The 10124-nt window shown below is 39.4% G+C and overlaps 1 long non-coding RNA gene across 1 annotated transcript; it reads right to left on the reverse strand.

The window, feature by feature from the left end:
• Positions 1 to 3532: 3532 nt before the first annotated feature.
• LOC138835981 (uncharacterized) lies at positions 3533 to 8876 on the reverse strand. Its single transcript, XR_011374839.1, has 3 exons — positions 8516 to 8876; positions 5932 to 6031; positions 3533 to 3753 (listed from the first exon to the last, which is right to left on the reverse strand). It is a non-coding gene; the product is annotated as an uncharacterized lncRNA (long non-coding RNA).
• Between the last annotated feature and the right edge of the window lie 1248 nt (positions 8877 to 10124).

A 10124-nucleotide genomic window follows, 5' to 3' on the forward strand; every position in this document is an offset into this window, starting at 1 on the left:
TTTGGCTTTTTATTTTTATTTTTGTTGTCCATGAAGCTTGAACTTTGGGCCTGGCCCCTGTACCTGTGCTTCTTTGAGCTCAAGGCTAGCTCTCTATCACTTGAGCCATAAGGCCACTTCCAGTTATTTTTGAGTAGCTTATTGAAGAGTCTCAAGAACCACTATCCTCAATTCTCAAGTTCCTGAGTAGTTAGTATTACAGGCATGAGCCAAGCCACTAGCACCTGCCTTGGGCTAACTTTCTAAATGAAATTGTGTAAGAAAAAAATTGTCTGTTAGTAAGGATCAGTAAAAAATTCCCTCTGACTTTGGAAACATTTTTTCTTGGTTTGTGTATTTTTCTTGCTGGTGGCAATCAAATTCAGAATTTCATGCAAACTATGCATACTATCACTAGCCATACCTGGAGTTATTCTGTGTTCTATTTATTTTAATTTTGGGGGCTGATTCTGGGACTTGAACTCTGGGTCTGGGCACTGTCCCTAAGCATTTTTGCTTAAGGTTACTACTATGCCACTAAAGCTACAGCTGTGTTTCCAACTTTTTGGTTGTTAATTGGAGATAAGACACATAGATTTTTCTCCCTTGGGTCAGCTTTGAACAGAGATTCTTAAACTTCAGCCTCTTGACTGGCTAGGATTATAGACTTGAGCCACTAGCATACACTTATGTCTTTAAAATATATCCATTAGTAACAATAATAAATGACTTATTATTACTACAGGATCACACCTACAATGCTACCTACTTGAGAGGCTGAGATCTGTAGATCATCGTGTAAATACATCATGGTTATACAATTCAAAGTTCATTAATTTTTGTATGTGCTGGCCCTAAGGATTGAGGGCTTCAATTCAAAGCTTGAGCACTATTTTTGAGCTATAGTACCACTTCCAGGTTTTTCATAGTAGTTTTTCAAAGTAGTTCTTAGGACTACTGGACTTTTCTGCCCAGGCTGGCTTTGAACTGCCATGTGTATCCTCCTGAGTAGGATTTAACCAGAAAAGCCACACTGAAGGTGTATACATGCTCAAATGGTAAATGCTAACCTTGGCTGGAAAAAGTTAAGAGGATTCAAGCCCCAGTATTGGCACATATACACTTATATGCATGCATGTGCATACACACACACACACACACACACACACACACACACACACACAAAAAAAAAACCAGACTCCTATACTCAGTTCCCCAGGATGAAAAAAAGGTAAAAATAACAAATTATAAGATGGATGATTATTTTAAGTAGCTTCAATAGTTACTAACATGGCTATATTGTGGCTTAGGTGGTAGAATGCTTTCCTCCCATACACCAGTTCAATTCCCCACGTTGTTCAAACCAAACCACACAAACAAAAACACACAAAGAAGCATATCATACAAAAGATATATAATACTATGTAACAAACATTAATCATTAAAAAATAACTGAAAAACAGCAAAATACAGCCATGTCAAAATCATGCATGGGGGGCTGAGAAGGTGGCTCAGTGGTAGAGTGCTTGTCTTGCATGCTTGAGGCCCTGGGTTCGATTCCCCAACATCACATAAGCAAAAAGAAAAAAGCCAGAAGTGGCGCTGTGGCTCAAGTGGCAGAGCACTAGCCTTGAGCTGAAGAGCTGAGGGACAGTGCCCAGGCCCAGAGTTTAGGCCCCATGACCGGACCTCCAAAAAAAAATCATTCATGGGAATACTCAATATCTAAAGAATGTATTGTTTTCTATCAAATCAATCTATAAATTGAATGGAATTTTATGAGAAGTCTTATCAGGACTTTTTATAGTTTCAGGCTGCATAGCTTAGAAAAAATGAGACCTGGAAAATGACATCTAGGAACTCTGATAGAAATAATACATTTAGAATAATACATGCACTATCTTCTTTGCTTCTAACTCAGGATGCATTCATCATCTTAAGGATGAGCATCTGTTCTATGGCAAAAATATATGCATTCTTTCCTGTAAGAAATTCACTAAAGGGGCTGTGAAGGTGGCTCAGTGTTAGAGTACTTGCCTTGCATGCATGAGGCCCTGGGTTCGATTCCTCAGCACCACATAAGAAAAAAGAAAAAAGCCAGAAGTGGCGCTGGGGCTCAAGTGGTAGAACACTAGCCTTGAGCTGAAGAGCTGAGGGACAGTGCCCAGGCCCAGAGTTCAGGCCCCATGACTGGACCCTCCCCCCAAAAAAAAGAAATACACTAAAGACTGAATCACCAAATAACCAAGAACTCAGATGGTATAACCCCAGAGTGATTAAGAGCAAAGATAAACACCTATATATATGGCTTTATGACAGGACTTGCTTTTATTATATAAATGCCACTGATGTCAAAGAGCTCTTTGCGCCTACTGTTAAGAGCACTCACACTCTGAGTGTGCCTCTGTCTTCCTGTTTATCTGTTTATCTGTTTGTTTGCTTGCTAACTCAATAAAGTATTGCCAAGTTTTCTTACCATGGTGACTACTCTGCAAATTTTTATTCTGTGACCAAGGACCCTAAGTCAAGAGTTTCTACTGATAGAGGGAAACTTCCCCAAACCTCACCTGGACCCAGTGACTGTTGTTCCTCAAAGTTATGAGGTGAGTTGCTGAGTGGTAGAGTGCTTGCCTTAAATGCAAGAGACTCGGTGTTTGGTCCCCGCTAACAGAGGAGGGGAAGGATTTGTAAAGATCAAAAGACACAAAGAATATGAAAGAACAATTTTGGGGACACACCATAACTCAAAATGAGGATTTGTTATACTAAAGCCTAGTAATCAAGACAATCTGGTATTACAGCTGAAGAAAAAGAATTACACAGGGTAGAGAATTGAGTACAAGCCCATGTAGAATCCTGAGATTTGACATTAGACTATTCAACAAATAGCTATTTGGATGAGCTATCTATTTATATGGAATAAGATACAAAATAGACCTTAACTTAAAGCCGTAGCAAACAATTCCTAAAAACAAAGAGGCAAAGGTAGAAAGCAACACTTAAAAGCTTTAAGAATGAAATAAGAGTACATTTTAAGAATGGAGATTTTCCCCAAGGAAATGAATACAAAGGTCGGAAAATATCAATAAGTTTACATTACAGCAACACCTTTGGTTGAGTAAGTAATATCAAGAAAAATATAAACATCCTCTCTTAAGGCTGAAGACATTTAAATAGTATGTATTCAACAAAGGAACATTTCAATCAAGAAGATGACAGATAGGATACATGATATTGAATAAAATATCTGAGCATGCAATTCACAAGAAAAGGCATATGTGATGTGGCAAGATTTATGAAAAATATTCTATCAGGAACAATAAAGAGATATCACACTTGTCAGACTAGGGAAAAGTTAAAAATATACTGGACAATACCAAATGATTGGATAAGGATTATATAAGAATATATGTGGATATTGATACCAACTTTATCATTATGCAAACTGCATATAGAGGAGTAAAAGTTATCAAACACCACTGACTAAAATTCATGAAGAAAATTTTCATACATAATATGAAGTACATCACAATTAATATGCACTGTCATAAGTATTTGTGATGATTTTTAGTACACTGGAAAATTTTTCAAGGAAGAAAAAAGGGGGTAAGAAGCCTTAATAAGGACCCTCATTTGTGAAATAACTTCAAGTACCCCACTACTTACTAGTTCGTAATGTTTTCTTTTTTGTTTTGCAATTCAGTTCCCACAGGGCAAGGGCAGGAGAGGAACAGCTTCCTTTGAATTGGGGTCATCTGCAAATGGTACCTGCATCTAGGACAACACAAATCATGAAGCTAGAGGTTTGCAAGATTAAGAAAAACAGGCTACTGGGCATGACCTGTTTGTGGAAGGGGAAGCACTGGATGGGGTGAGCAACAGTATCCCCTGCTCAGGGCTCATAATCCCAGTATATAGGCTATAGTTGGGAAGGGTGGTGGACATACTCCAAGCTCCAATGTGCCATCTCTTCTGCCCGCTAGAGCCCACCCTTAGTCCAACTGGCACCACATAGACACAATCATGTGTCCACATTCCATGAATGGGTTCCCATAGAATGGCAGGGTAGGAGCAATCTTTACATGAAAATGGATATATCTCAGATGGCACTGTCTCTGAGGCTGACAAATCATGAATAAAGAATTCCTTTACATGAACAAGAAGAGGTCCTCACTATGAAGTCACTGTACCAGGTAAACGACTAGTTAGGGAGGTAGCAACATACCCAGATCCAAGTTAATAACCCCAGGCTACAAAGGAATTACAGGGGTATGGACACAGGACCAGGCCCAATATGCCCACAATCAGGCCTATCTGGCATCATGTATGTGCCCTCTTATGAAAGTGTGTACTGGCGCATAGGCCTATCAGAAGGGACCAGCAAGACAGTAGTCCACATGGTGAAGAGCAAGCTACCAGGCACGACCTCTCTTTAGCAGGAGTAAGCACATTTAGGAAGGTAGGCAGCACCCCAAGTCCCAGGCATATAAGCCCGGCTCCACAGGCCTGTGAAAGGGATGTTTTACAGTCTCCAACCCCATCCTTTTTCTCTTGGGTCCAAAAACACCTAGGACCTATCTAATTTAAAAATAGGTTAAGTGCTTTCATGGGAACATGTGTATACACATGCACAAAATCCCTGACCCATTATTTCATTTTCACAGGACAGAGGAGGGAATGGAATCACTTTGAATTGAAGGCCTCCCAAGGCTACACTGAAATTAGCCAGCTAAGGAAAAAGGACAAGCTATGGCTTCCCTTCTTCTGGATCCAATATATTGCACAACAAGGCCACTATGGCACCACATTTGTGCCCTCCTGTGAATGTGTATACACACATGCACAACACATATCACAACTGGATTCCCACAGTTCCAACCGGGAGTGGAACCACTTACTGAGAAGGACATAGGCACATATAGCTGCACATGGGCTGACTCATACCAGGAAGCCAGAGGTCCCAAAGTGAAGAAAAACTGGCCGCCTTGTATGGCTTCCCTGTAACAGGATAAGCCCTGGTTAGAAAGTGCAGCACCATGCCAAACTCCAGCCCGGTAATCCCAAGCAGCACAGGCCATACTCTGCAAGGGAGACATGAAAGACCTACTCTCTATGCTTTTCTTCCCTTGGGCTGGCATCAGCACCCAAGTGGGAAAATCTTGCCACAGGTCCTTGTGTTCCACAAACTGGTGTATACACAAGCACAATGATATACTCACTCAACCCCACACAAATATTCAGTTACCACAAAGGGAGAGTGGTCCTATTTGCATAGAAACTAGGGCATCTGGAATGGCACTGTCACCTCGGTCTTCAGAGAAGGACCTGCAAGATGTTAGTCCAAGAGGGAAAGAACAGGGTTTTGGGTATGCTCTCCCTGTAGGAGAAGGAGCACTGGTTGTGGAAGGTGGACGCATGCCCACTTCGAATCCCACAACCCTGGGCTATACAGGACACAGCTAAATAGCAAAACAGGACAGCTCGTAGTCAAGGAATCTCCAAGTCTTCTTTCACTTTGGTACTATAATATATAGTATACAACCAGTCAAATCTGACACTATGTACATGCCTTAGTGAGAATGTGTGTACATACATGCACAACTGCTCACCAGTGATTTGGTTCCCACAGTGTGGCAGGAGATGTCTAACATAAAATGAAATGGGGGCATGTGGGATGGCATCTGTTGTGGCCTGGCACAGATCAGGAATTTAGATTTCCTTAAGGTAAACAAGAGGCTCTCAATCATTTATTCACTTTAGCAGGTGAAGCACTAGTTAGGGAATATGTTGGAAGCATCCCCTGCTCCAGACCAATAATCCTAGGATACACAGGCATATGCTGGGTAGGTATGTGGGGCCACTGGAGCACCGTGTATGTACATTACTTCAAATGTCTGCAAACCCTCTCACACTTGACTCTTTTGGCATAGAGGATGAGTAGAATGAACTTACTTCAAATCACATCTATCCAGGATGGCACCCCCAACTGGGCCCACAGGACCACGAAGAGGTCATGAAGCTGTAGTTGAAGGAGCCCTTGGGTATGACTGCCCTGTTAAGAGGTGAAACACTGGTTGAGAAGGGTATCAGCATCTGCAGCTCCAAGCCCATAACCTCAGCCTACACAAGTCATAGCCTGGGAGGCATGAAAAACCATGCCTCGACTGAACATTAGATGCTACATGAATGAGAAAATTTCCATCCATCATAAGCACAGCCATGTAATGTATATTATCTAACTATTTGAAGTAGGTGGAACATGGGTTTTTCTTGTAATTTTCAAAAATATAAAAATTAAGATCTTTTTTGTTTTTGGTTTGTTTCTTTTTATCTTTTGATTTGTTTTGTTTTTGTGCCTGTCTTGGCACTTCAAATCAAGATCAAAATGCTGTTCCAAAACCTCTCTGTGCTGAAGGTTAGCCCTGTACAACTTGAGCCACAGCACTATTTCCAGCCTTCTCTGAGTAGTTTGTTGGAGATAAGAGTCTCATGAACTTTTCTGCCATGGCTGGCTTCAAACCACAATCCTCATTTCACAGCCTCCTGAGTAATTAGAATTACAGGCCTCATGGATAGTTTTTTTAAACAGTTGTACAATGTATCAATTGGTTTTTACAATGCCTCTTAGACTTTGTCATAGTGTCCATCGACTCTTCTAGTCTATAAAAACCCCACCCATCCCCTTTCTTTCCTAGTTCCATTTTCACATATGTGCATTGAATCTTATGTTGTATTTTCCAAGCCATCTACTCCCTATTACTTTGCCTCTTTCCATTTCTCCTTTAACACCTACCCAAGGACAAGATATGCTTCATCTTTTTACTGTTCACATGTGATACTGTTATGTCAGAGAGGTTAGAACATAAAATTGAGTCATTATGTCGAAAATGAACTTTAAAACTTTGGTGCAGAGGGGTGGTCGCCTGGGAGGATTGGGGGGGCGGGGGAGGATGGGAAGGGATGGGAAGGGGACAAAAAGAAGGAGGCTACAATGCTTGATAAGAAATGTACTCATTATCTTGCCCATGTAATTGTAACCCCTCTGTACAATACTTTCACAAAAAAATTAATTCAACATAAAATTTTACTGCTTTCTGTACTATATAGTCTGAACTCATATATAATTAATGGACATGTGTTTTACTTTTTTCAAATTTCATGGTCATATTTTAGATCTAATATACATATGAAAGGACTTACACTCCATTTCTCTTTCTGAGTCTTTCAACATCCCTTGCACATGAGCATGCGTGTGCGTGTATGTGTATGTGTGTGTGTGTGTGTGTGTGTGTGCGCGCACACACACACACACACACATGCTAGTTCAGGTTGACAAACTCAGAGCCTTATTCACTTTTTGCTTTTTTCCTCAAGGCTAGTACTTTACCACTTAAACTACAAATTACTCCCTGCGTTTTGATGGGTACTTAGAGATAATTTTCCTTAGTAACTGGTATTATTATGTATGAACCACCCAGTTCAACATATTATCACACTCTAAAGTCATTTTCAACTTCCCAATTTTTAAAGGAAATTATTGATAGGGCTTAAAACTCCAAATAAACCAGTAATCTACTGTAACTTTTGCATTCCCTTTTTCAAGCCAATTAGATTATAAGTAGCCTATTATCTTTGAATGCATAGTCTTTGATATCACAAAAATTATGTTCCTAAATACACCTTTTTCCTATCATACCTTTTCCTTTTTGGCTGTCATTTATGTGGCATTTATTATTATTTGTACCTGGAAGAAACATTGCATACATGTACTTTTGTTTTCCAAAAGTCTAAAATATTTGTCTAAAATATTTGTAAGTCAAATACAACTGAGTTATTTCTAACTGCCTTTGGAATATAAAGAAAACTTCATTGTATGTATGTTTATATATGTATATATAGTATGTATGTATGTATATGTATATATGTATATATATATCTATATCACATTTTCTTGATCCATTCATCTATTGAAGGACATATGGTTTGGTTCAATATCTTAGCTATGTTAAATAATGCTGTTATAATCATAGTTGTACTGGTAGCCTGAGTATGGCCTTGTTTGTGATCCTTTCGTAAATGCCCCAAAGTGGGATTTCTGGTTCATAGGGGAGCTGAAATGTACTCATTACCTTGCTCATGAACTGTAACCCCTCTATACAGCATTTTTAGAATTAAAAAAGTACAAAAAAGACAGAAGCAAAGCCAAGAATGTGCTGAACCTGACTGTCACTCATGAATGCTCACAGATGGCTAGGAGAAGGGCCAGGCTAGTGCTACTATGACAGGCTTGGCTTTGGCTTCTTCTTCAAAATAAGAAGTGAACAATAGGAGACTATTTTGTAACTAATCAACACTCAATTAACTAGGGGTAGAAAACAAAACAATAACAAAAAAGAAATATAAAGAAAACTAAAATATAAAGAAATCTGTGTTTAAGAGCATAGGGAGTTTTAGGCTCATGATTTGGGTATGATGTCAACTTAGCTCATCTCAGAGAAAACAAATGTAAAAACCCAATGAATTTTTTTTAACATACCTCTTAATTTTTCTATCCCCAATTTTCTTGTCTTCTGTTCTTGATTCTTGAACAGATAACCATTTGAGGGGATGTCGTGCATAGATGGGTATGGAGGAAGCATCAGCAAACATGGAATAGCAAATCCGGCCATACCTATATAGACTGTCCATCCAAACTGTTCAGCCATTTATGCATAGATAAATCCAACTATTGCAGAAAAAAGAATAAGTCCTTGAAACATCTGTTCAGCTAGCTTCTTCCCCTTGTAAACCTGGTTGTAACCCGGCGTCCAGCCCATGAGGGCTATGGAAGTGGTTGAGTCAAGGCATTGCATACTCCTGAATGGTTCGCTTTCAGGGTAACCGGGGGCAAGGAGCCACGGTTGAGATCTGGTAAATTGTTCTAAGCCTTGCTTTTGAGGGTTAATTGCTGCCCATACTGGCTGCGTCTCCATGGTGACTGCATTTTCTCAGCCTCTTTTCATTCTTTTCTAACACCTGAAACGGCACCAATTTAGACATTTTAAGATATTACTTCACTCGTCCCACTTTCACCTATGCAATCTTGTAGAGGTCCAGTAGTGTCCCAATCTGGGCAGATTTTAATCCTGGTGGTCTTGTAAATGCTGCCATAGTCTTACAGTTTCTCATACAAGGCTGGTTAAGGATCTCGTACTTCCTAAAGAGGCAAATGAAGGGATTTTTAAATGCTGTCCAACTTCCATATTGAACCACATAAATATCAAATCCCAAGGTCAAGTTATAGTTTTTTTTCATTTCTTCAACAGAAAAAGCCAATCCCAAAACGAATTATAGTTCTTGAAAATCAAGCTGCATAATGAGCATAGAAATTTAGGGAGTTTTTCAAAACTTAAGATTTTGATTGTTTGAATGCTTACTTCTCTGCCAATGAATATGTTAAAACATTATCTCCAATCAGGATAAATTACAAATATTATACTTATGTTTGTAAATAGGAATAAGTAAGGACATGAAGGGAATTTGTCATGCATGAGATTCAGAAACTTACTTAAGCTCTGAGACAGCTTACTTTATGCCCACTTTCACATGCACCACAGCACAAACTTGTCCCTTAAATATGAAATAGACTCTCATAAGACACCAAGTATTCAGTTGTCTTTTTCTTGGGGTAACAATTTCCATATGTGTGTGAAAATACTTTTGTTTGGCTGGGCACCAGTGATTCACACTTGTAATCCTGGTTACTCAGGAGTCTGAGATCTGACTACCATAGTTAGAATCCAGCACTGGCAGGAAAGTCTCCATGGAATATTAATCTCCAATTAACCACTCAAAATTCGGAAGTGATGCTTTGTTTCAAGTGGTAAAATGCTAGCTTTCAGTACAAAGCTGCTCAGGTACAACTCCACGGCCCCAAATTCAAGCCAGGGAATTGAAAATAAAATTAAAATTTGTGTTCGAGTCACCCAGTTTAGGTTATGTGTTTATATGGGAAGTCAGGCTAACTAACAAATATTTCAATTTAAGAACATCTTTCAGAAGCAAAGTGTCATTTAGAGAAGATTCCATAGTAAGCTCTGCTCACACACCCAACATTGTGAACAACACGTCCTGCAATATCAATCAGAACAAGAGCTCAAATATCA

This window comes from Dipodomys merriami, unplaced genomic scaffold (genome assembly GCF_024711535.1).
Source record: "Dipodomys merriami isolate MVZ:Mamm:240054 unplaced genomic scaffold, mDipMer1.0.p SCAF_2446, whole genome shotgun sequence".
In the NCBI taxonomy this organism is placed as follows: Eukaryota; Metazoa; Chordata; class Mammalia; order Rodentia; family Heteromyidae; genus Dipodomys; species Dipodomys merriami.